Source organism: Eurosta solidaginis, unplaced genomic scaffold (genome assembly GCF_040869045.1).
Source record: "Eurosta solidaginis isolate ZX-2024a unplaced genomic scaffold, ASM4086904v1 ctg00001039.1, whole genome shotgun sequence".
In the NCBI taxonomy this organism is placed as follows: domain Eukaryota; kingdom Metazoa; phylum Arthropoda; class Insecta; order Diptera; family Tephritidae; genus Eurosta; species Eurosta solidaginis.
The window spans coordinates 381,801-404,846 of record NW_027136886.1 but is presented as its reverse complement, the minus strand read 5'-3'; the positions used below and the strand labels follow the sequence as shown (position 1 = coordinate 404,846).

Here is a 23,046-nt window from a genome sequence, read left to right as displayed (position 1 = left end):
TTTCTTTGAAAACTCACTCAATCAATCGCGTATTTTTTAAAGCTTTGCACAAAACTGATACTTTTCGTGCTATAAAACACGTTTCTACATTTTTTTTTTACTTTATTTGAAACCTCATAATTAAAAAAAACTCACTCAATAAAGCGCGTAGTTTCAGAAACTTCGTCAAAGAACATAAAACGTTGCGTATTCTCTTTTTGAATGAATATTTTTAAATATTCAGGCATGACCGTATATATTTGTACAGCTTTTAGGAAGTTTTAAGCATAATTTCTTGAAAGCTCATTGACTTGAGTATTTTTGGAAAGCCTTCTGCAACATAAATAAATAATTTAATGCTATAATGCACGATATATTTCCCATTAACTGCTATTGATTTATAATATTTTCGAAAAAAGAGTTACTCACTAAGTTGAGCAATTTTAGAAAAATTCTGTGTTTTTCGAAATAATTTAAAAGAACTGAACTCCTTAATAAGATGAAACGTTCTTTCACTCAACTTTTAAGGGTTACTTATAAAACTTAAATTCTGTACCAAAATTCATCACGATAAGGCTAGGTTAGGTTGAACTGGCCGGTCCATGAAGACCTCACATAGACTTAATGAGTCTTTAGTGTTACAAGAAGTTTGTTTTAACGACCAAACTGAAAACCCCTCTCAAAAACCGGGACCTAACTCCGTCCTCTTGGCAAATACTAGAAGCTTCCTAGGACTTAAGCCACTTGCTGCTTCTAGATCTGACAGCTGCATCACTCCTAATAGCTGGAGTCTTAGCCTGGCAAGCGCAGGGCACGAGCACAGAAAGTGCTCGATCGTTTCCTCCTCCAACCCGTACTTACTACGTCTGCTATCACTGACCAAGCCTAATTTAAAGACATGTGATGGTAAGGCTAAATTTATTAGCAAATTGTTGAAAAGTTTCCTTAAAATATATTTCAATAAAACTGACCAGAATTTTTTCTTTTTTCTTTGCAGGTATGTTAAAAATTGCAATAATATTTAATTTAAAAGATCAATAAATTGTAAGTATATTGAGACAAAGTATATATGTATATTGAAATTAAGATAAAGATCTGTACAGTCGGATGGAGAAATTAATCACAGTTTTTGAGCAAAGTGGCCACTTTTTATACCGGAATACAATTCTATTAAAGCCTAAAAGTATGCAACACTATATATGTGCGACATAAATAGAACAAATCTGCTTAATCTTAGGCACGTCTGTCCTTAGTTACATATTCGGTAATAAAAAACATATGCTTGCAGAGCTTTCCTAATTTACTTCTCGACTTGATAAGTATCTCTCCTCTATCATCATCATCATTAGTTGGCGCTTAACCGCCCAATCGATGTTGGCCGTTTTGTAAGAAGTCGCGCAAGCTATGCTGCCTGCTTTGCCATAACTGACGCCGATTGGGAGCATCAAGTGACGTCAAGTATTCTTCCACCAGCCATTCCTAACTCAGTGGAAGTCTCATACTTACTCTGTTTTCGATAGAAATACTTTCTTGGCCGGCGCGTCTTCGTGCATCCGCATAACATAACCTAGCCCGCAAACTTTTAGGTTTTATTCACTGCACTATCTTCATCTCTCTATCTACTGGCTGCGTGGCAGAGCGTTTTAAATTCCTAATTTTACTTTATAGCCTTTAAATAAACTGCTTAATTATATGACACATTCTATAATTCAAGACAAATATATACTCACGTTTCCACACGTTTCTTTTCAAATACAACATATGCTACCCTTTTGGAACGCACATCAAACATAATAGTTATTTTATAGTTTTTTTAGTTTTGTCATAAATTTGCCTTAATGCCACTTACAACGAACTCTTAGTTGTGCCACTTCATTAGGCATGAAAGCAAGAAGAGCAAAAAAATAAGAAAAAACCTAAGAAATAAATAACCAAAAAACATGCCCATAAAGCAAAATGAGGAGCACAAAAAAGGGGCAGAAAAACTTGAGATGGAAACAACAAAAATTTATATGTAGCCAGCGTGACTATAACTCATAATTTGCCATTAAAGATGGACGCGCTAAAGTTAGAAGAGCGCGTAGTCGGGCGGGGATTATAAGAGTGTGTTTTGAAAACTCCTTTCATATTTTGATTGGTGTGTTTTTGTGCTTTTTGAGGTAGAGTAAGCTACAAAGCATATTTGATATTGTTAGCCGTGAGACAAAAATCATTGACTGTCAAAATCTTATATTTACTTGGTACTGCACATGAAGCAACTCAGCTCTACTTATTGCTGACATTTGGCAAAATATGATTTATACGTGATTTTACATCTTCTTTTTTTACCTTAGCAAGTGTGCATTGGTCCAAGTATGATTAGTTCGTAAGCAAGAAAAACCACTTATGACTGTTTAGAAAGAAGTAAGAGTCGTAAAATTGTAGTAAGCAAAGGGAAGTTAATACCGCGCCGTGAAGTATGCAATGCTGCATTTATTTTTCCCTAACTTCGATATTTCAATAAAGAATACAGGCGAAATTGTTTTGTGCTATAATTTTCTAGCTAATCAAATTTTAAGGATCTCAGCCTGCAGATTCAAGTTAATAATGCAATAACATATGATCGTTGCATACCTTTAGGCCGCATATGGAAATTTTAATATGAAATGTAGTGGCTTTGATGTGCCTCGTACTGCTGGATATTTACGAACTTTTCTTTGACAGGCCTTTATCCATTTATTGTAATGTACTTGAGATTGAACCGATTGGAAGAAAATAACTTCCCCAAGAACTCACAAGATTACGTCGTTCAGCATAAGCAACTACAAGCCTTTGTATACCTTTAGGCGTGCTTTGCTCATTACGAATTTATCGTAATCAACAGAGTGAAAGTTAGAACCAGTGATGCTACTGTCTTTCAACATAGCAAAGGTGCACCTCAGGGTCAGCTCGTTCATTGTGTTATCAAGCGTCGATCTAATGACGAAATGAACACCACGGCGGCCACCACTCTATAGCACTATTTAGAATTATGCATATTTTCAGGCACTCATAATTAGTTGTCCGCTAAACCTGTAAGCCTACGAATATATAAGGAATCTTGAAGTATAATAAATTTTGAGGCACAATAAGGAAATATTTTTGTGAGAGTAATGTAGGTTTGGAAGTTTTAGTTAGTTAATAAATTATAAGAAAAAATATCGAAATTGAAGCTCAAATTAAATGCATATCTTTAGGAGCCAACTTAAATGTTGTTTGGATTCCAACTTATGACATACTTTAAGGCGCGCATACATATAGAATATTGACCATATACGCCCACGTCTATTCAGCGCCCTACGATTTCTTTATGCCAGCATTAATACATATGTATTTCCCTAAAACCCCAAAAATGCAACTCTACTTTCAACACATCAAAACATACTTTAATTCTCTCTCTCTTCCGAAATCCTTTCAAACAAATGCTTCTTCAATACACTTTCCTCAGTTTTTACATCATTTTATATCCAACTTCTTTTTTTTTTTGGCTCTTTAAAATATTTTGCCAATCATTGTTTTTATTATTTATTATTCCTATTCAATTTGATTATATTTTGTGAAAATCAACCAAATATATATTTTTGTATTTGCTTCAAAATACCACTCATATGAGGGTAAGTACGAGTATGCATACACTTTGCAATATCTTTGTTGCTCAAGCCACATCTAACGAGAAAAGTCAATGAGCCTCATATACAACAACACAAAAGAATAATCAACACCGTACATTGGTATCATCAAAAAGAGGAAACAAGAATATCCATTAGAAAAAAGGGGCCAACTGAAGGATAATAGCAAGCAAGTAGATCTAAACTGGCTTCCGATGGCAGAAACAACGACTATAAAAGTTGTGATATGATTTGTGGAGTATGAGATTTGCTGAGAATGACCTAAAATATATTGAGGAAATATTTATTCATGCCAAATTATACGGGGTGAGCCATAAGGACTAGGACATAAGTACTAGCCAGACGCAGCCAGAGTAGTTAGGACATTCAAAATTTAATGCTTGCCGCTGTCATCTAGCTGGCGCCTGAGGAGGAAACAGACGGGAAGGCCAATTTTTGAGAAATAATTCAGTTGGACTTTTAAAACAATAACCTCCTTTATTGGCGCCCGAGCAGAAACCAAAGGTGAAGGCATATTTGAGAAATCATTCGGTTGGGTTTCGAAAACTCTGCCAGAAAAAAAATGATATTTGAAAAATAATTGCTCAGGGCTTTCGCGACAAGAACTCAAACCCCTTCACTGGCGCCCGAGCAGGGGCCGAAATAGAAGGTATGTTTAAACAATTATTCAATTTGACTATTAAAGCGCTAAGCGAAGTTAAAGTATATTTCAAAAACAATTGCATTATCCTTTCGCGAAAAGAACTCAATTCCTTTAACTGTCGAACGAGCAGGAGGCAAAAGTGAAGGCATACTTGAAAAACCATTCAGTTGGGCTTTTGTTCAAACCAACTCAGCGCTCACGGTAGAGCCTAGATCGTTGTCTCTATGGAGCTCCTCTTTAAACACATTTTCTTCTTTTAAGATAGTTTACCAGCGATAGTGCCTTTTGAGAGACCCTTTTAGTTCACACCATAATATCAAAACGCTTGAAAGGAACGAGTATTCATATTTTTAATATTGAAATTCGAGAAAAGTATAAGTGACTGCTTATATGGTAGTTAAAGAAGAGCGAGAAAGCAAGGGCTTATTTAAAAATGTTGCAGCAATAAATACGATTTCTGTGACTGACTGTCGTATTGTGTCTGTTTTTTCTGTTACTTTAACCAACACGAAGACAGACATACTAATTACTCTACATTTGGCTTGCCTAATCCCAAAAGAACGGATTGAAGTTTGCAAATAAACATATCTACGACAAGACGTGTTGCAACGAAAAAAAAAAACAGTCAACGACCAAAAAAAGGACGCACACGGTTAAGAATGTAAGTTTGTAGCTGAGTAGCCAAATATGAGCGTGCATATGAGTGACGTGTGTGTGTATGGGATGGTGTAACTTTGCGAACATTGTATGTAGTGGCATTTCGACAAGTGGTTTCTATTTTGAACTGTACGTTATTTGCTGTTTTTTGTTTTTTTTTTATCGAAATGACTTTTGCTATAAAAAGACCTTGCTCTTGGCAGCGTTGTAAACCGCTGAGTAGCTTTTCGAGGCGCTCGTTTGCAGAAATATGTCTGTGTAAGTGTGTGTATGAGCGTGTATGTGTTGGTGTTATAACTGGTATGATAGCGTAATATTCATATTTATTTTAAAGGCTCATACCTTAATAAATTTTCACCTCTCAGCGTTGATCAAACCAAAAAAAAATGACAATCACAACCAAAAAAAGGAATAACACAACAACACAATCATCATCACAGCTTTGAGTGTAACAAAGCTTGGTGAACATTCAACCTCCCAAACTCTTGTATCGTTCTTAGTATTTGCTTGGCTCATCATCAACAAAGCACATCCTTAACTCATATGCGATATCCTTCACTCATAAATTATTGTCTAGACTATGATTTTAACGTTTTTTGATTATGATTGTTGAAAATATTTTGGCCATTGCCATTTGAATGTCCTCTTCCTTAAAACACAAAATGTTACACATATGCATGTATGGCTGTCATTTTTATTCTATCTTATGGTTATATGATTTTTATTTATTTGCCTCCTCGCACTTCGCTGTTGTTTTTTATTATGGTTGGGGTAAGTTGAATGAAAAAAAGGATTAAAAACGCGCTGTAATTGAGGTAGTGAAGTAGATGAATAAAGTGAAGTCAGGCGTACATAAAACGCTACAATACCAACATAGTTATACTAATATTTCACCTATGGTGTGTCTCAATACATTTCAAAAAGTAGAATTACGAAATTTTCTGTAAAATTTAAATGTTTTTAAATACACCAACGTTTAGGTCCAAAATAATCCAAATTTCTTCACTTCAAACATTGCAAAAATCTGATATTAAGCCACTCATGCATTTGAATAGGCTTTTAAGTAGAATTCAATTACTTTAACTACACCAACGCTTCACCAAAGGTTTCATACTAGATTTTAAAAACAAAATTGTATCAGTTAAAGTTTTAAGGCCTTTTTAATAATTTCTTATAAATTATAATTTTTTTAAATACACCTAGGTTTCACCAATGGTGTCTTTAACTACACTTATAACCACAATTGTTTTATATTCAGTTTCTAAAGCACGGTCAATTGGTTTGTGGTAATATTTTGCCTTACACATTTTGCCTTACACCAACGTTTCACTAATGGTGTTTAAAATATCACAGAATCGCCTAATTTCTTTTACTTCAAATATCTTAAGCGAGCTTGTATAGCCTAGTGCTAATTATAAACCGTTTAAATTACACCAATGTTGGTTTTAGTACATACAAATATTATTTGTTTTGAGCTACTATACGCTAAATTTAGGGTTTGAGAGAATTTTAGTTTTTTAAATTGCACCATTGTTCAAAAAATTTATGCACAGAACAGGATTTCAAATACTTCAGCAGACGTTTAATACTCGGTTTTAGTATATCATCTTTTTTCGCTCAAAATCTAATTTATAAAAATTTAGCAATGCCAATATTTTACGTATGGCATATCAAGTTTCAAAAGTCAATATCACAACAAAAGCAATTTCCGAAGGCCTGAACATATGTAAATGCATTTAATTTTTGTTATTTACCTATTTTCGAGCTAGCAAAATTGATTTTGAGCATTTTCGGGTACACCAATGTTTTTCACCAACGAAGGATTTTAACGTTTATGTATAAAAATCGTATCTTTGTTAGCGCTATTAATTACCTCAAACGTGTTTAACGCGATTTTATTGATTTTGAGTACACCAACGATTATCACCAACGAAGGAGTTTAACTTTTGTATATAAAACTTTCAACTTCATAAGCGTTATCAATTATTTTTAACTGCTCTAAGCATTGATTTTTCAGTACATCAATGATTTTCACCAACGAGAGCTATACACCTCTATTGTTCGAGAGATTTACTTTTTTTTTTTTTGATGATAACATAGTAAATATTATATAACGTAGTTTAGCATAAAAATTTGCGCATTTTCATCATGATGATACATATTCATTTTTTCAAGTTTATTATCATGAAAAGTTCACATTAACTACGACATTCAATATTCAATTTTCCACTACATATAAAACCTTCAACCTTAAACTATTTAAATGCGGTTTAGCTTTCTGATTTACACACATACACTCAGACTAGTACAAATAAAGGTGACTGACATGCCCCACTTCCACAACGAATGTCCTTCAAGTACACAACTACATACAGACATAAGTCATTCAAAATATTTACCCGCCCTCCTACACCAATTAGTCCTTGTGGATCATACGCAAAAACTGTCGAACTGTCTGCTTACTTTTTGATTTATAAAATGACTAATGCAAAATTTTTGTGCAAACAAGCCAAAAAAACTGAAACAAACCAAAAATGAACAGCCAACAAGAAGCAACAAATCGACAACAACAAAAACTAATGAGCATAAAAAAAAACAATATAATGATATATAAGCAACAAATACAATTTATATATATACTTATAAGTAGAATATATTTTATTTAAATGTATGTATGGGCTTGTGTGTAAGCAGGTTTATATGTGTGCGTGCATTCCTCTTTTTACGTAAAGAGTTGTTGTGCATTGCAATCAAAAAGTGATTCATAAAATGCCTAAATTAAATCCAATACTCGCAAACACACACACACATACATACACATACATACGCATAACTAAGTACATATGCAAAGATATATAAATATATAGAATAAAATATGCAGACATTTGTGGTGGGATACAATTTTCATATTATCTCAAACAACTTTGACTACAACTAAGTTTTTGCGTTGGTTGAAATGCGAGCAGAAGAGGGATAAGGAACTTTGAGATATGGGGTTGGAAAATTATTAAAAATATTTATATTTCTAATAATGCTAGTTGAACTGCGTAGAAGGGAAGGGAGAAATATTGTAAGCTATTGAAGTAGATTGAATGAGTAAATAATGCGATTGACTTGGTAGTTTTTTATGCGAAAATGTAGGCAAATAATAAATTCAAGCACTACATCCTTCAACTTAATAATGAGGATGTATTACATTCACAGCTTCATCATCAAGAAGTGTCCTGCAATGCAAAGAAGCGTTGGGAAGACTTCGTTCAAGGCAGACCATATATCTATACTGAGTTACCGTTCATAAAGGCACCGAAGGAAACGAAAAACCCGATAAGTTGGCAAAGGGGGTGCAGCACTCGATGAATCAATGGTATAGGTCCCAGTCCATTTGCGGGAGATCAAAAGGGGACAGGTGTTGCATATGATCCAGAGAAGTGCGGGGCTACAAAATTTCTAAGATCATGTATAAATCGTACGACGTTAGACACAAAATTGCTCAGGTCTCTAAAGAGAGAAGATTTAAGGCTTACGATGGGCATACTAACTGCACTCCTGGCCTTCTAGCGATACATGCTTATAAGTAAGACCTCGCCAGTAACAGCAGATGTGAGAAGTGCGAGCTGCAGAAAGAAACGGCTGAGCACCTTTCGGGTGGCAGAGTTGCGCGATCACGAGAAAGCATTTAAAACAAAGTACAGAAAACTTCTAGTATTGACCAAGAGAAGAGAAGAGAAGGGAGTTATTCTATAACATAGGTACTGGTGCCTCATAAGGGTTTTTCCGTTTGGAAGTCAAACCAATTCTGGTAACACGGCTTGCTCCTCAAATATCAATAGTTTTAGCAAAACAAACTCGGATTTTTGGCAATATGAAATTTATATTGCCTTGGGGTGCGACCAATTTTCCAAACATTTTTTTTCTTCTTTAAACCATGCTTGAACCATAACGAATGAAACGAAAAAAAAAATTCGAAATCGGTCAAGCCGTTTTTGCGAGTTAGCGAGACTAACGCACAGCAATTCATTTTTATATTTAAGATATATTCGATCCGGAAACGAGCAACAGTTCAAACAATCCAAAAGTATAAATACTCATTTGAACCATTACGTATTATATTACATTCCAAGCTCTTAGACAGAAACAAACCAATATTTTTAAAACAAACTATGCATTGTATTTGTCGATTTTCATTTTTCTGCAAAATATTTCCAAAACAAACATTCCACATATTCGCTTTCAATTTTTTACAGCTTCCCTCTCCCTCCTACACATAAAAGTGCATTTTTTATCTAAAACAAAATGTACGTCTTGTAGCTACTCGATTACTTCACTCACTCCACACACTCTTTTTTTCGCGTACTTTATCTCTATATTACAAACACACACACCCGCATCACTAATAAGCGCGCTATCATTCTTTTCATGCAACAATTTAAACATTCATACGGTTCATTCTTTTCAGAGCTGAAAGCTGACATATATTTGTTTGTTTATTTTTTTCTTATACATTCCCTTGCCCATATCGAAAATGTCATGTCAAGTCAGTTGTCGTTGTCGTCAGGCGCTGCTCGCAAGATAATGAAAGGACATTCAGACATTCATTGCCTGCGCGCTGTGTTACCTTTGGAATGCAAATGCGACTAAAGTTGCTGGCTTACTCGCCTTCCTGTTTCAACCGCTCCCGCCATCTACCGTTGTCCCACAAGCGTTAGTCACATACATACATATATGGGCTGCAACATACTATATCGAGCTGTGAGCATAAACTTCGAACTTATATACTTGTGCAATATCTCTGCGGAATTATTTGCTGTAAAATAATAAAATAATAAGCAAATATGCTCCTTTTATTCCTCAACTCTTATCAAATACAGAAGAGTATGCTCCCTTTCTACTCAAATTCGCATAAATAATAAAAAAAAGGGCGATATGCGGTACAAAAAAGTCAGCTTGTCAATCTTGTTGTGTCTCTTTGCCTATACACATACCTAACTTGTAGGAATTCCACCTGGCATTCACACACATACATACAAACATATTAAGCTTTTACAATCCTACTTCAGTATATATTTCCTTTTCTAATAGCCAATTGTCATCTGGGGTATTTGTACATTGTGTATACATTATTTCTATAAATTTTTTATTATTTATTGCTATTGTTGTTCTTACCATCATTTGTTACTATTGCAAATTGTATCAGTATTTGTATTTGTATTTTTTTGTATTTGCTTTTCCTATTCTGTATACATTTTTCTCAAGGGTGCACTTGATGCGGGCAAAAGTCGAATGCATTGAGTATCACATAGAGTACTTCTGTTTTTTTAAAGGACTTCAAAAATCTCGTAGATTCTTGGGAGTGCGTTTTTTTAATATTTATTGTTCATTTATTTTTCAATTCAAAGTAAGAATACATTTAAATAAATAAAAAATGTTGAATTTACCTCTTTGTCTTTTGTAGAAAATTGGTTTGCATACATTGAGTAATGAACCTCGCTTCCCCTTCTCTCTCTCTCTCTCTCTATACTGCTCTCGCCTACTTTGTTCCATTTTTCTTCTAATTCTTGTATATTCCTTAGTACATTTATCTTCCCCCCCACTCCCACTTCTACTTCAACTCTTACTCCCACACGTACTCCAACTCTCGCTCCCACTCCCGCTCCAATTCTCACTCCCGCTGTCACTGCCATTCCCTCTCCAACTCCTATTACAACTCACACTCCTATTCCCGTTTTCAATCGCACTCTTAATCCCACTCCCACTTCAACCCTCGCTTCTACTACAACTCTCACTTCCAGACTCTCACTCCCACTGCACCGCCAAGCACATATGGCATCTCTATATTATATTGTACATACTTTCTTCTGTTACTTTTTCACCCTACGGATAGCTTTATTATATACTAGTTAATCTTAAGGATACATCCTCATCATACTTCTTTTTATCTTGTAGATGTTTTTTTATATTTATGGAACTTTTCTATCTTTCAGATATTTTTGATATACTTTCTCTTCATTTGGTTGAATTTTTCACCTTTGAAAAACATGTTTATCTTTCAGATAATTTTTTATCTTTGAGATACTTTTAATATTTGATATACTGTTTTCATCCTTGTAATTTTAAATTTGAATACTTTGACAATTTGAAATGCTTTTTCATCAGTATATCAAATATTAAAAGCATCTAAAAGATACAAAATTATCTGAAAGGTAATCATGTATCTCAAAGATGAAAACAAGATGAAAAATCACCCAAAATTAAAAAGTATTAAAATCTAAAGTTTCAGGAATTACATCAAATTACTATTATTGTTTTTTATTTTTTTGATATGAGATACTTTTATCTGTGAAATACCAGTCTGATCCCTGAAACTTTAAATTTTAATACTTTTTAATTTTGGGCGCTTTTCCACCTTTATTCTTTTCGAGATACTTTCTTTCTTTGGGTTGATTTTTTCATCTTTGAGATACATGTTTATTTTCGAGATAATTTTTGGTTTTTATATACATTTCCTATATCTGATATACAGTTTTCATACCTGAAATTTTAAATTCGAATACTTAGAAAATTTGAGATATTTTTTTATCTAAACATTTTTTTTTATGAGTTGAGATACTTTTTTATCTTTGAGATACTGTTTCTAACCCTCAAACAATAAATTCGAATATTTTGAAAGTTGAATACGCTTTTTCATCTTAACGTTATTTTCTCTGATTTGAGATGCTTTTTTATCTTTTAGATAATCTGTATGTTTGAGATACTTTTTATCTATTGGGTACTGCTGGGGTGAACCCTGAATCTTTAAAATTGAATACGTTGAAAACTTGAAATACTTTTTGGTCTATAAGTTATTTTTTTTTCATTTGAGATACTTTTTTTATCTTTCTGATAGCTTTTCATCTTTGAGATACAGTTTTCATCTCTGAAACTTTAAATTTGAATACATTGAAAACTTAAGATACTTTTTCATCTTTAAGTAATTTTTTTTTTTTTTTTTTTTTTGATTTGAGATACCTTTTTCAACTTTGAGTTACTTTTTTTTTGTCTGTAGATATTTTCTTTCGTTTTTTAATTTGAGATAAGTTTTTGACGCTGTTACTGTTTTTCTTTTTAGCAAAGTTTAAGGAAAATGGAACTGTCAGCGATCATCAACTTAAATTTTTACCAAAGCATTTAAAACTCTTTGTTCATAGTAGCACATACACAACTTTTTTTCTATATGTGAAATCGTTCAAATCCACCTTTCATAACGCACCAATCCTTTGATGCAGCGTTTGCTCTTTACCAAAAAAAACAAGGATGGCACTTTCATTAGTCAAGTTACCTTTTTTTTTCAAACATCGTGCTCACCACTCAAATGTCTATGGTGACCTCGAGTGTAAGCAATAATTACAAACGTGCGCATTGAATATAAAAATATTTATAATACAAAAAAAAAAAATTAAATACAAAATATTTTTTTTAAATATTAATTTTGCGACTGGCTACTTTTTGAAATTTTACAGTCACAAAAGCGCAAATCATTGATTTATTTGCAATTTTGCTTTTATCTTTTATGGAAAAAGGATGCAACCCATGCCAAGATTGTGGCTACACCTTCTTAACTCATACATTCGCTATTTATACCCAAAATAGACAAGGTAACCACATCAGAGTGACTCAAGTAATAAACAAAAATAAAATTATTAATAAAAAAAAAAAACAAGTAAGGAAGGCTAAGATCGGGTACAACCGAACATTACATACTCAGATGAGAGCTATGGAGACAAAATAAGGGAAAATCACCATGTAGGAAAATGAACCTAGGGTAACCCTGGAATATGTTTGTATGACATTGTATCAAATGGAAGGTATTAAAGAGTATTTTAAGAGGGAGTGGGTCACATTTCTATGGGTGGACGCCATTTAGGGATATCGCCGTAAAGGTGGACCAGGAGTGACTCTAGAATTTGTTTGACTATATATGTATCAAACGAAACGCGTTAATGAGTATTTTAAAGGGAGTGGGCCTTAGTTCTATAGGTGGACGCCTTTTCGAGATATCGCCAGAAAGGTGGACCAGGGGTGACTCTAGAATTTGTTTGTGCGATATGGGTATCAAATGAAAGGTGTTAATGTGTATTTTAAAAGGGTGTGGGCCTTAGTTTTATAGGTGGACGCTTTTCGAGATATCGCCATAAAGGTGGACCAGGGGCGACTCTAGAATTTGTTTGTACGATATGGGTATCAAATGAAAGGTGCTAATGAGTATTTTAAAAGGGCGTGGGCCTTAGTTCTATAGGTGGACGCCTTTTCGAGATATCGCCATAAAGGTGGACCAGGGGCGACTCTAGAATTTGTTTTTACGATATGGGTATCAAATGAAAGGTGTTAATGAGTATTTTAAAAGGGAGTGGGCCTTAGTTCTATAGGCGGACGCCTTTTCGAGATATCGCCATAAAAGTGGACCAGGGGCGACTCTAGAATTTGTTTGTGCGATATGGGTATCAAATGAAAGGTGTTAATAATTATTTTAAAAGGGAGTGGTGGTAGTTGTATATGTGAAGGCGATTTCGAAATATTGACCAAAATGTGGACCAGGGTGACCCAGAACATGATCTGTCGGGTACCGCCAATTTATTTATATATGTAATACAACGAACAGTATTCCTGCCAAGATTCCAAGGGCTTTTGATTTCGCCCTGCAGAACTTTTTCATTTTCTTCTCCTTAATATGGTAGGTTTCACACCCATTTTACAAATTTTTTTTCTAAAGTTATATTTTGCGTCAATAAACCTATCCAATTACCATGTTTAATCCCTTTTTCGGATTTGGTATGGAATTATGGCATTTTTTCATTTTTCGTAACTTTCGATATCGAAAAATTGGGCGTGGTCATAGTCGGATTTCCATTTTTTACACCAATATAAAGTGAGTTCAGATAAGTACGTGAACTGAGTTTAGTAAAGATATATCAATTTTTGCTCAAGTTATCGTGTTAACGGCCGAGCGGATGGACAGAAGGTCGACTGTGTATTAAAACTGGGCGTGGCTTCAACCGATTTCGCCCTTTTTCACAGAAAACAGTTATCGTCCTAGAATCTAAGCCCCTACTGAATTTCACAAGAATTGGTAAATTTTTGTTCAACTTATGGCATTAAAACTAACCTAGACAAATTAAATGAAAAAGGGCGGAGGCACGCCCATTTTGAAATTTTCTTTTTTTTTTGTATTTTATTGCACCATATCAATACTGGAGTTAAATGTTGACATAATTTACTTATATACTGTAAAGATATTAAATTTTTTGTTAAAATTTGACTTAAAAACGTGTTTTTTTTAAGTGGTCGTTCTCCGATTTTGCTAATTTTGAATAAGCATACATACAGTAATAGGAGTAACGTTCCTGCCAAATTTCATCATGATATCCTCAACGACTGCCAAATTACAGCTTGCAAAACTTTTAAATTACCTTCTTTTAAAAGTGGGCTGTGCCATGCCCATTGTCCAAAATTTTACTAATTTTGTATTCTGCGTCATAAGTTCAACTCACCTACCAAGTTTCATCGCTTTATCGGTCTCTGGTAATGAATTACCGCACTTTTTCTGTTTTTCGAAATTTTCGATATCGAAAAAGTGGGCGTGGTTATAGCCCGATATCGTTTATTTTAAATAGCGATCTGAGATGAGTGCCCAGGTACCTACATACCAAATTTCATCAAGATACCTCAACATTTACTCAAGTTATCGTGTTAACGGGTAGACGGACGGACGGACAGACATGGCTCAATCAAATTTTTTTTCGATACTGATGATTTTGATATATGGAAGTCTATATCTATCTCGATTCCTTTATACCTGTACAACTAACCGTTATTCAATCAAAGTTAATATACTCTGTGAGCTCTGCTCAACTGAGTATAAAAACAGATAAAGCGGAAACAACGATACTTATGTAGCTACTTTTTTATTGTATAAAATATATTATGAATCGAACCCTTTTTTCTTCTCTCGGACTGACATTACAACTGATATAATGCGACAATGAATGGTTGGGTGAAAAAGAGAAGGTGCTGTGTGAGATTTTTTTGTGTGCGTTTATGGGTAACAATTTTGCATGCTGACCACATTTTTGATACGCATGTGATATATGTACAAAGAAATATATATCCACATATATCTAATTGTATGTTGGTAAAAGATATACAGAAATTTTGTATATGAATTTCACGCTATCAAAGATGTATAAAAATTTTAGAAATCAAAAAGAAACAGTAACAAACATTCAATTGCTTACCTCTACCTATCTACCTATGCTTTAGCGCTTTTCGGGTGCTACACGGCGTATGAGTAACCAAACCAATTTTTTAATATGAAACAAACGTTGCGACATACTTCGATTTGCCTCAGACTCGACCTGCAATTCATTTATTGCCACGACAGCGATAACCCTTTCCTTTGTTGTTGTTGTAAACATCCTTTAGGAAGCATACAAAGTTGCTGTGGGTTGGAGAGGTAGGATGAGCGATACATTTATTTATTATAACTTTTTTTGCATTTATTTTTGGTTTTTAGCTTTTTCTGCGTCCAATTTTTTGATACGCAAATGAGTATGAGTATGAAATTTTCCAAAAAGAGTATATGTAAAACGCAAATTTAAGTAGTATTAGTAGTATTAGTTTATTTATTTTCTTTTAAAAATGGAATTACAAAAGTAAAAGCAAAATTAACCTGAACTAGATATAAAATAAATAAAAAATTTTTCGACAATAACAATAAATGTTGTGCGTCTTAATATCACTTATATCTAAACAAACATTTAGGAAAATTCGTTCGTAATAAGACTTCTATATTTAAGACAGTTATTTATATAAACGTAAAGCGAATGATAGTTACAACCTTTAAGGATATTTATCACCATCTGCAGATCTAAAATTTTCTCACCAAAACAATTATACCGAATATATTTATATTGTTACGAATATTAGCAAAACTAAGGGGTGCTGCCATCTCTAGGCCGATGCTAAGCAGTGACGTGAATTCACATCAATAATTCAATCATTATGTATCTACATAAACGAATCAATAATTGCGTCTACACATATGTACGTATACGAGCAGCGGAGAAGCAATGCACAAACACATGCATATATCTTATTTGAGATGTCACAAGAGAGGGCAATAATTTGTGCAAGTATTATTCAAATGAGAAATTATACATCTGTAGTTGTAGCTGAGAAATTTACAACTAACTAAGTAAAATTCTGGAAGCGCCTAGAAGATGCCACGAGGAAATCACAGAGTATAAAAGCATCAGCGGTAGAGGCGCTATGGGCAGTTTCGATTAAGACGCTATCTAGCGAGCAATAGCAGTATTATTTTGAAAGTCAGTTTTATTTAAGCTATCAGTTTGGTTATTAAGCCAGCTAGTTTCAAAGTATAAGTGTTATTGTGAAGTACTTTAATAAAGGCCATTTTTCCATTATTCAATATTAGAGTTATTTATTCAACAGTTTAGTGATACGAACTTAGCAAAAGGGCAAATAAGAGGATTTGCAAGTAAATTTGTTACAATATAAGGGACATATACCAATGAAATGGTATGTGTCTTCAACAGCATTTAGATTGCAAATAGAGCAGTTTACGGAAGCAACGTTTTTGAAAGTTCTAGCATTAAGATTTAGCAAGCCACTCCTTGCTCGGAAGATCAGACTTATGACATACGCAGAATACGTATCACTAAATAGGTGGAGTCCGTAGGAATCAAGCCGGAGTAGAGGTCATGTGACCTAGACTGGCGTGCACTTTCGGTGTAGTTATCAAACTCTTTTTGAATCAATGTTTCTAGTACTATTGGAATACTAAGCTTGAGCGATGCGTGGGAGAAGTCTGACTGGGAAATCATGTTAACACTTTTGTATATATTTTTCCACTTTTTGACCCAGTAGGAACTTTGCCTTACTGATTCCTCTGCTACAACGCGGGGGAGTCTGTTTGGAGTCATACTTAAACAGCGTGAAATATAAAGCATGTGTGTACGCAAAGTATGTATGAATAGGGAGCATAAACCTGATTCTAGGTGTATCATATAAATTGGTGTGTTAGATGGCAGAAAGATTAACTTTTTTGCAAAGAATCGCAGAAGTTGCTCTACGCATTCAAAGTTATCAACACCCCTTATTTGCGCGCCGTAAAACATGATGGACCTACATGCGGCGTCAAACATTTTCATTTTTTTTGAGATACAAATGCGAGGGTTATTTATGTATTTTAACCACGTAGCATTTATAGCTGTCTTAACCTCTGCCAGTTTCTCCTCAAGGTGCTTTATGTACGATAATTTGTAGTTCAATAGAACTCCCAAGTACTTGTACTCATTAACAATTTCAATGATTTCGCTCCCATAATTCCATTGAAAAGTAGGAGACCTGTTACATTCCCTGAAAACTATTATTTTAGATTTGGCGAGGTTAGCTCTCAAGCCCCACTGCATACTGTACTCGTAAACCTCATTTATCATTTTCTGTAAAACTTGTGCCGATTCGGCTAAAAGCACGATATCGTTGGCGTACATAAGAGCTTTTACTGTTGTGTCCGCAACCTGTACGCCGCCGGTGAGACTGTCACTTTGGTCATTTATATATATCGAGAAAAGAGTTGGACTCAGCAAGCAACCTTGTCGAACACCTTGATTGACAGTAAACGGCTCAGAAAGCACTCCATCAAACCATACCTGACTTGATGTATCTTTATAAATGAGTCGCAGAACCTCTATAATGTGGCTGGACAGACCGATATGAGCCAACGCAAAACGCAAATTTATGTCTATGCAAATACAAATAATATGTGATATACCCTTCAAAAATTCACACACCCATACACACATACATATGTACATATACTTGAGGGCAGTGTGCTGCCACAACGTCCGAGAAAAAAAAAATATACACTTGCACGCATGTTTATGAGTTTGTGTGCATTTGATTGAAAAAGGATATGCGCTCATGCGGGCAACTTGAAACGCAAACGATTAGTAATTAACAAAATTGTCAAGCAGCCAGTCGAACTCACCAAACAACAGCGAAGAACACATATAGATTGTAAAAGTAATCGTGCAAGGACTCACAAGTCACAAGCAACCACCAGCGCAAAGTAACAGCTTCCTATAGCGTAGAATGAATAGCTGTATGTGAGTCTGAGAAGAAGCACAGCAGCCAACCACTTAAACACTGTGCTGTTGCAACAATTGATGATTGCCTAAGACGCTAAACCAAAGCCGCATAATGTAGATAAGCATTGCATATCTTAAGGCGCAGGAAGTCATTCAAGTAAGCAAGTAAAAGCGCACACAAGAAGCAAAGAGCGCTATTTAAAATTCTACAATATTAATGCACAACAAGAAAAAACAAAGGCGCCTAACTTACTGCCAAGCTTTTGCGTGAAAATTCCTAGCGGCGCTTTAGGCGTCAGCAGTAGCAGCCACATGTGTCGTTCATATTTACTTGAATACTAAAAAATCAAATAAAACAGCGTACAACGAGCAAACGTCAAAGGAATTAAAATTCATTGGAGCACAAAAATTTTAAAATATATCTGCTGACTGGTTGACTGACTGGCTGACAAAAAGACGGTTGCATACTTGTTGGTGGCATGTTGATGAGTTAATGTGCGGCTATACTGCGCCCAAACAACAACAAACAAGCAATGCTCTAACAAAAAAAGGGTTTTTTCGAAGACAAAAGTCGTCGTCACAATGCCATTGATTTTTGTTTGTGTACACGCATGTATGATTTTTAGTGATTAAGCCTAAAAGCAGGCAACATATATTTACATATGCAAGAAAATGTAGCATATAAAGATTGTGTAAATGTATATGTGTGCATGTTGTCGCCCTTTGTTATTTGTTGTCCTTGCTACTAACACATACATATGCACAAACTCATACTGTGTAATGCATTATGGGTGTTCTTTTTTCCTAATACAATTGCCTTGGGTGCGCGTGACCGTAACATGATTTAGCAGAGCAAAAATTTATGCGAAGTAAAGCATGTTGAGAAGCCTTATGTAGAAGCTGCTGTTTAATTAAAATATGTGTAAAAGTATTTTGTTGTAATGTACTACACAAGCACTCAGTTATTGATGGCAACATGCACATAAAAAAAGATATTTTGAATGGCGCAGGAATATGTGGCCTGAAGTTAGAGATAAATTTTTGTTTATGCCGCCAGGAGTGCTTTGTTTAACTAATACACGCTATCACACACACACTGGTTTCTAAACATGTGTGCGTTTAATTGTCTATAGAATTGATAATTATTACATAAATTTTAATGAAGGTCTATTCTTATGCATATACAACTTCTATGCCGTCATCCTTCATACAAAATCCAAAGCAATTGTCATTAACTCTTTCTCAGTTATTGCCAACGTCCCCCGCTTCTCAATTGCTCTGTGCACTCATTTGTTATTTATTTTGTTATCATTGATTACGAAATGTCGATTGTGGATGCGTACACACTTAATGCAAGCGTAAAGTGTGTGTATAAACGCCCCAAAGTAGGCAATGAAAATGGAAGCTTTTCGAAAATGATATAGCAAATAAATGTGTGATTAGTTAGAGTGATAAGTAGAATATGACTGGCAGTGGAAGTATGCAACAACTTTTAATAAGTTCACTTCCAATGCCTAAAAGTAGGCAATGAAATTAGAAATTTTGTATTCGTCTTTAATCACTAATATAAATTAAATATACATTAAATTCATTGGGTGTGGAAAAGGGACTAATTTGAAATATGAAAATTCAGACCGAAATACCGTATTTTATATGCCTAAAATTATGCAAGTTAATTCGAAATGTGTTGCTCATATGACATCTGAGTATTGAGCGAAAAGCAAAGTAAATTTTGTTTGATAAAACCCAAATCGTTTGTGTATACTGTATTAATTTTAACTTTGAAGAATTTTGCACAAATTTTTGCTGAAATCAGCTGATTATTTGAACAGCACAAAAGTACGCGGCATATCAAATACAACTTATTCATTGATATAAAATATCATCAAACTATCAAATCTAGCCGTGGCAACTGCCTCCTATGCAAAATAGTTAAATCCCTTGCTTTTTATACAGTCTTAACCTGCTTAAATCCAAATACGCCTTAAAGTATGCAACATCAAAACGATGGACTCAGCTTGTAGCCAGGGAAAGCAAAAGAAGCTGTACTTAGCTTTAAAAAAATAAACGAATAGTTCACAAACTATGCATAACTGCACAGACTTCGTTTATGAAGCAACTATAATGCCTTGAAAAGAAAACAACACATATCTTTCATACGAACATACAGCGACACTAGCCAGCCAATCAGTTAAAGTTGAAACTACACAAAGTCAAACTTTGTTTGATGAAATATAATTATAAAGGTACATTTGTAGTACCACATATACACACATATCCACACATCCATACATAAGCATGCTGGAAAATGCTGTCCTTATAGCGAGCTGTTTTAAATTGACAAATACAAAGTGCTGTTGAATATGAAAATTTCTAACAAAACACTTTTCTAATTTTTGGCAAATATTCGACACCACACCGAAAATCACATAAACTTACATTTGTATATTTGTAATAAAAGTATTCAGCTTAGCGCCTGAAAGGCTGCTACAACTCCACTACATATTCATATGCGATATTATATTGAGAAGCAGTGGCAGCTGTAGTTTCTCTTGATGTTGTTGTTACTGGAATTATTTTATGAATGTTTATCCTTTTGAGCTTTCGATTTGTATGTATGTGTGCAACAAGTTCGAGTTATAATATTTTTGGCAGCTTCACATCTATGTATGTAGGTATATATATACAAACATACATATCAACGAATCGTCTTGAGTGTCGATGTTCGTTAATAAAATAATCCCCTCTGCGCTCAGCGTCTATTAAAAAGGGTTGTAAATTCAATCCAAGTTGATTTATTGTTTTAATATTACAAAAATGTGAAATACTATCAGACAGAAAACGTTCCGTGGAAAGGTGATAGATGAATGTAGCGAGTTTATATGATAGTGTGTACTAATAAAACAAACAGAGTTTCTTTTATATGTAGTTAGATTGATAAGGAATAAATTGAAGCGGATGTTAGTGATGTTTGGTGCAAGTTGATATAAGACAAGCAGGCAAATATTGGCAATTTCTTGCATATATGAGTGCCAGGAAAATCATATTTCATTTAGTTATTCTATTGTTTTTTTTTTGTAAGGTAAAGCTTATAATACATTTTAGAGAGCGTGTATGAAACTTCACATTGTCAAGTACTCAATTATTCTTGGTAAATATGACAGAATTTCGTAGAACAAATACAAATTTTAAATCCTTAGCTTTTGCAAACCGCGTTATGAAACATTGCTGAAACTTTGATGTCGTTAAAGCGATGATTCTCGTTTAATAAAATAAAGTTGCTTACATTTGGGAAACATAGAAACACTGAAACACTATTTTCTAGCGTTGGTGAAACGTTGGTGTACTTTAAACTGTAGTCAACACCAAAATTCTTGCTCATACTAACAAATTTGTTAAAAACTCATTAAATTGTAGATTCGGAGTACTATTTTCAAGTGTTGGTGAAACATTGGTGTAGTTTAAACTGAATTAAACGTCATATTTCTCGCTTAATCCAAAAAAGTTGTTGATTACGGAGACATAGGCACTATTTTTCAGTGTTGGCGAAGCGTTGTTGAAACGTTTGTGTACTTCAAACTGTGGCAAATACTTAAATTCCAGAGTTTAACATGAATATAAAGAACAAGCTTTGCACAAGGCAAATTATTTAATTTAAAGCTATTTCTGCAAGCGTTAGTGCAAAACAGATGGTGTTTAAAGTTAAAGATTTTACGCATTGTATTTTGAGAAACTTCAGACAGGTTGGAAATTAAGTCACTTTTACAACTTCAATCGATTTTAAAAAAACATTCCTACACAACTTTGGTGAAACATTGGTGTATTTAAAACTCGATTTAATGCCCGTTTTCACTTTGCATATAAAAATTAATGTTAAGAGGAAAATTTATTGGATTTAAGCCAATTTCTGCAACTGCTGGTGAAACGTTGGTGAATTATAAAGAGTATTTAGTATGAAAAAATTACGCATACCGAATTTTCATCAACTTTAGACAACATAACTGAAACATTGGTGTACCTTTAACCCTGGATGATGAAATATTTATTTGAAAAAAAAAAAAAAAAACATTCTAGCAGAACGTTGGTGAAACATTGGTGTACTTGAAACTTAATTTAAACCTAGTTTTTAGCGTGTTGTAGAGTAAAAAGCTTAGTGCAGGGAAAAATATTGGGTTCCAGGCAATTTCTGTAGGTGTTGGTGAAGCATTGGTGTATTAAAAACGGTATTTACACCAAAAAATTTTGCGTATAGCATTTTTACCAACCTCAGACAACAAAACTGTAACATTGATGTTTCTTCGACAATTTGTGTACACAACGTTGATGAAATATTGGAGTACTTAAAATGCGTCAAAAACGATCTAAGAAATTACTAGCTCTTATTTGGCAATGTTAAACAATTTAAGCGCTGTTACACGTAAAACAGCGCTATCCAACGACTTACAACACATGCAACGCATAATCTCAACAATCGCATAATCAACAATGGGAGGAATAAAAAACTTTTTAAATTCAAAAATCAATAGCTGTGGACAAAGTTTGACTGTTTGCTGCTGAATGCTAACTAAATAGTCCAATTGTTTGCCTTAATTTCGTTTACAAATCAAAGTCAACCCTTTGCGTGTGCAAAGGCTTCAGATGCAGCAGTAAAGACTTCTACTCATCACTCAAGCTCTACCACAAGTTGGCGATTTCGCCCTCTGTTATGTCTTCGTATTGACAATAGCAACATTGGCCAAAAATCGAATATCAACCACCCTTAACAAAACTTTTAATCCAACTGTTGGCAATAACAAAAACAACTAGCTAAAGAAATTATAAATTGACAACAAGTTAAATATGACTAACAATAACAACAACAAAAAGATAAAGTACAAATATTATTAGCGAGTAACAATCAATGGATTTTCGCATTGCCAAAACAACTCCTTTTGTGTTCTTTGACGTACAAAAATACCAACAAACACAATACTTAGTC

At 34.1% G+C, this 23,046-nt stretch overlaps 1 protein-coding gene across 3 annotated transcripts in view; it reads left to right on the top strand.

The window, feature by feature from the left end:
• LOC137235655 (homeobox protein cut-like) overlaps nt 1–23,046 on the top strand; it is a 140,196-nt gene that overhangs the window by 89,247 nt on the left and 27,903 nt on the right. Inside the window, exon 3 of one of the 3 annotated variants that reach the window (XM_067758546.1) lies at nt 977–993. The exons of the other annotated variants lie outside the window; for them this stretch is intronic. The gene's annotated coding sequence lies outside the window, so the exon portion shown is untranslated. Of the gene's footprint in view, nt 1–976; nt 994–23,046 lie in introns of those variants that run through there. 3 annotated transcript variants of the gene reach the window in all.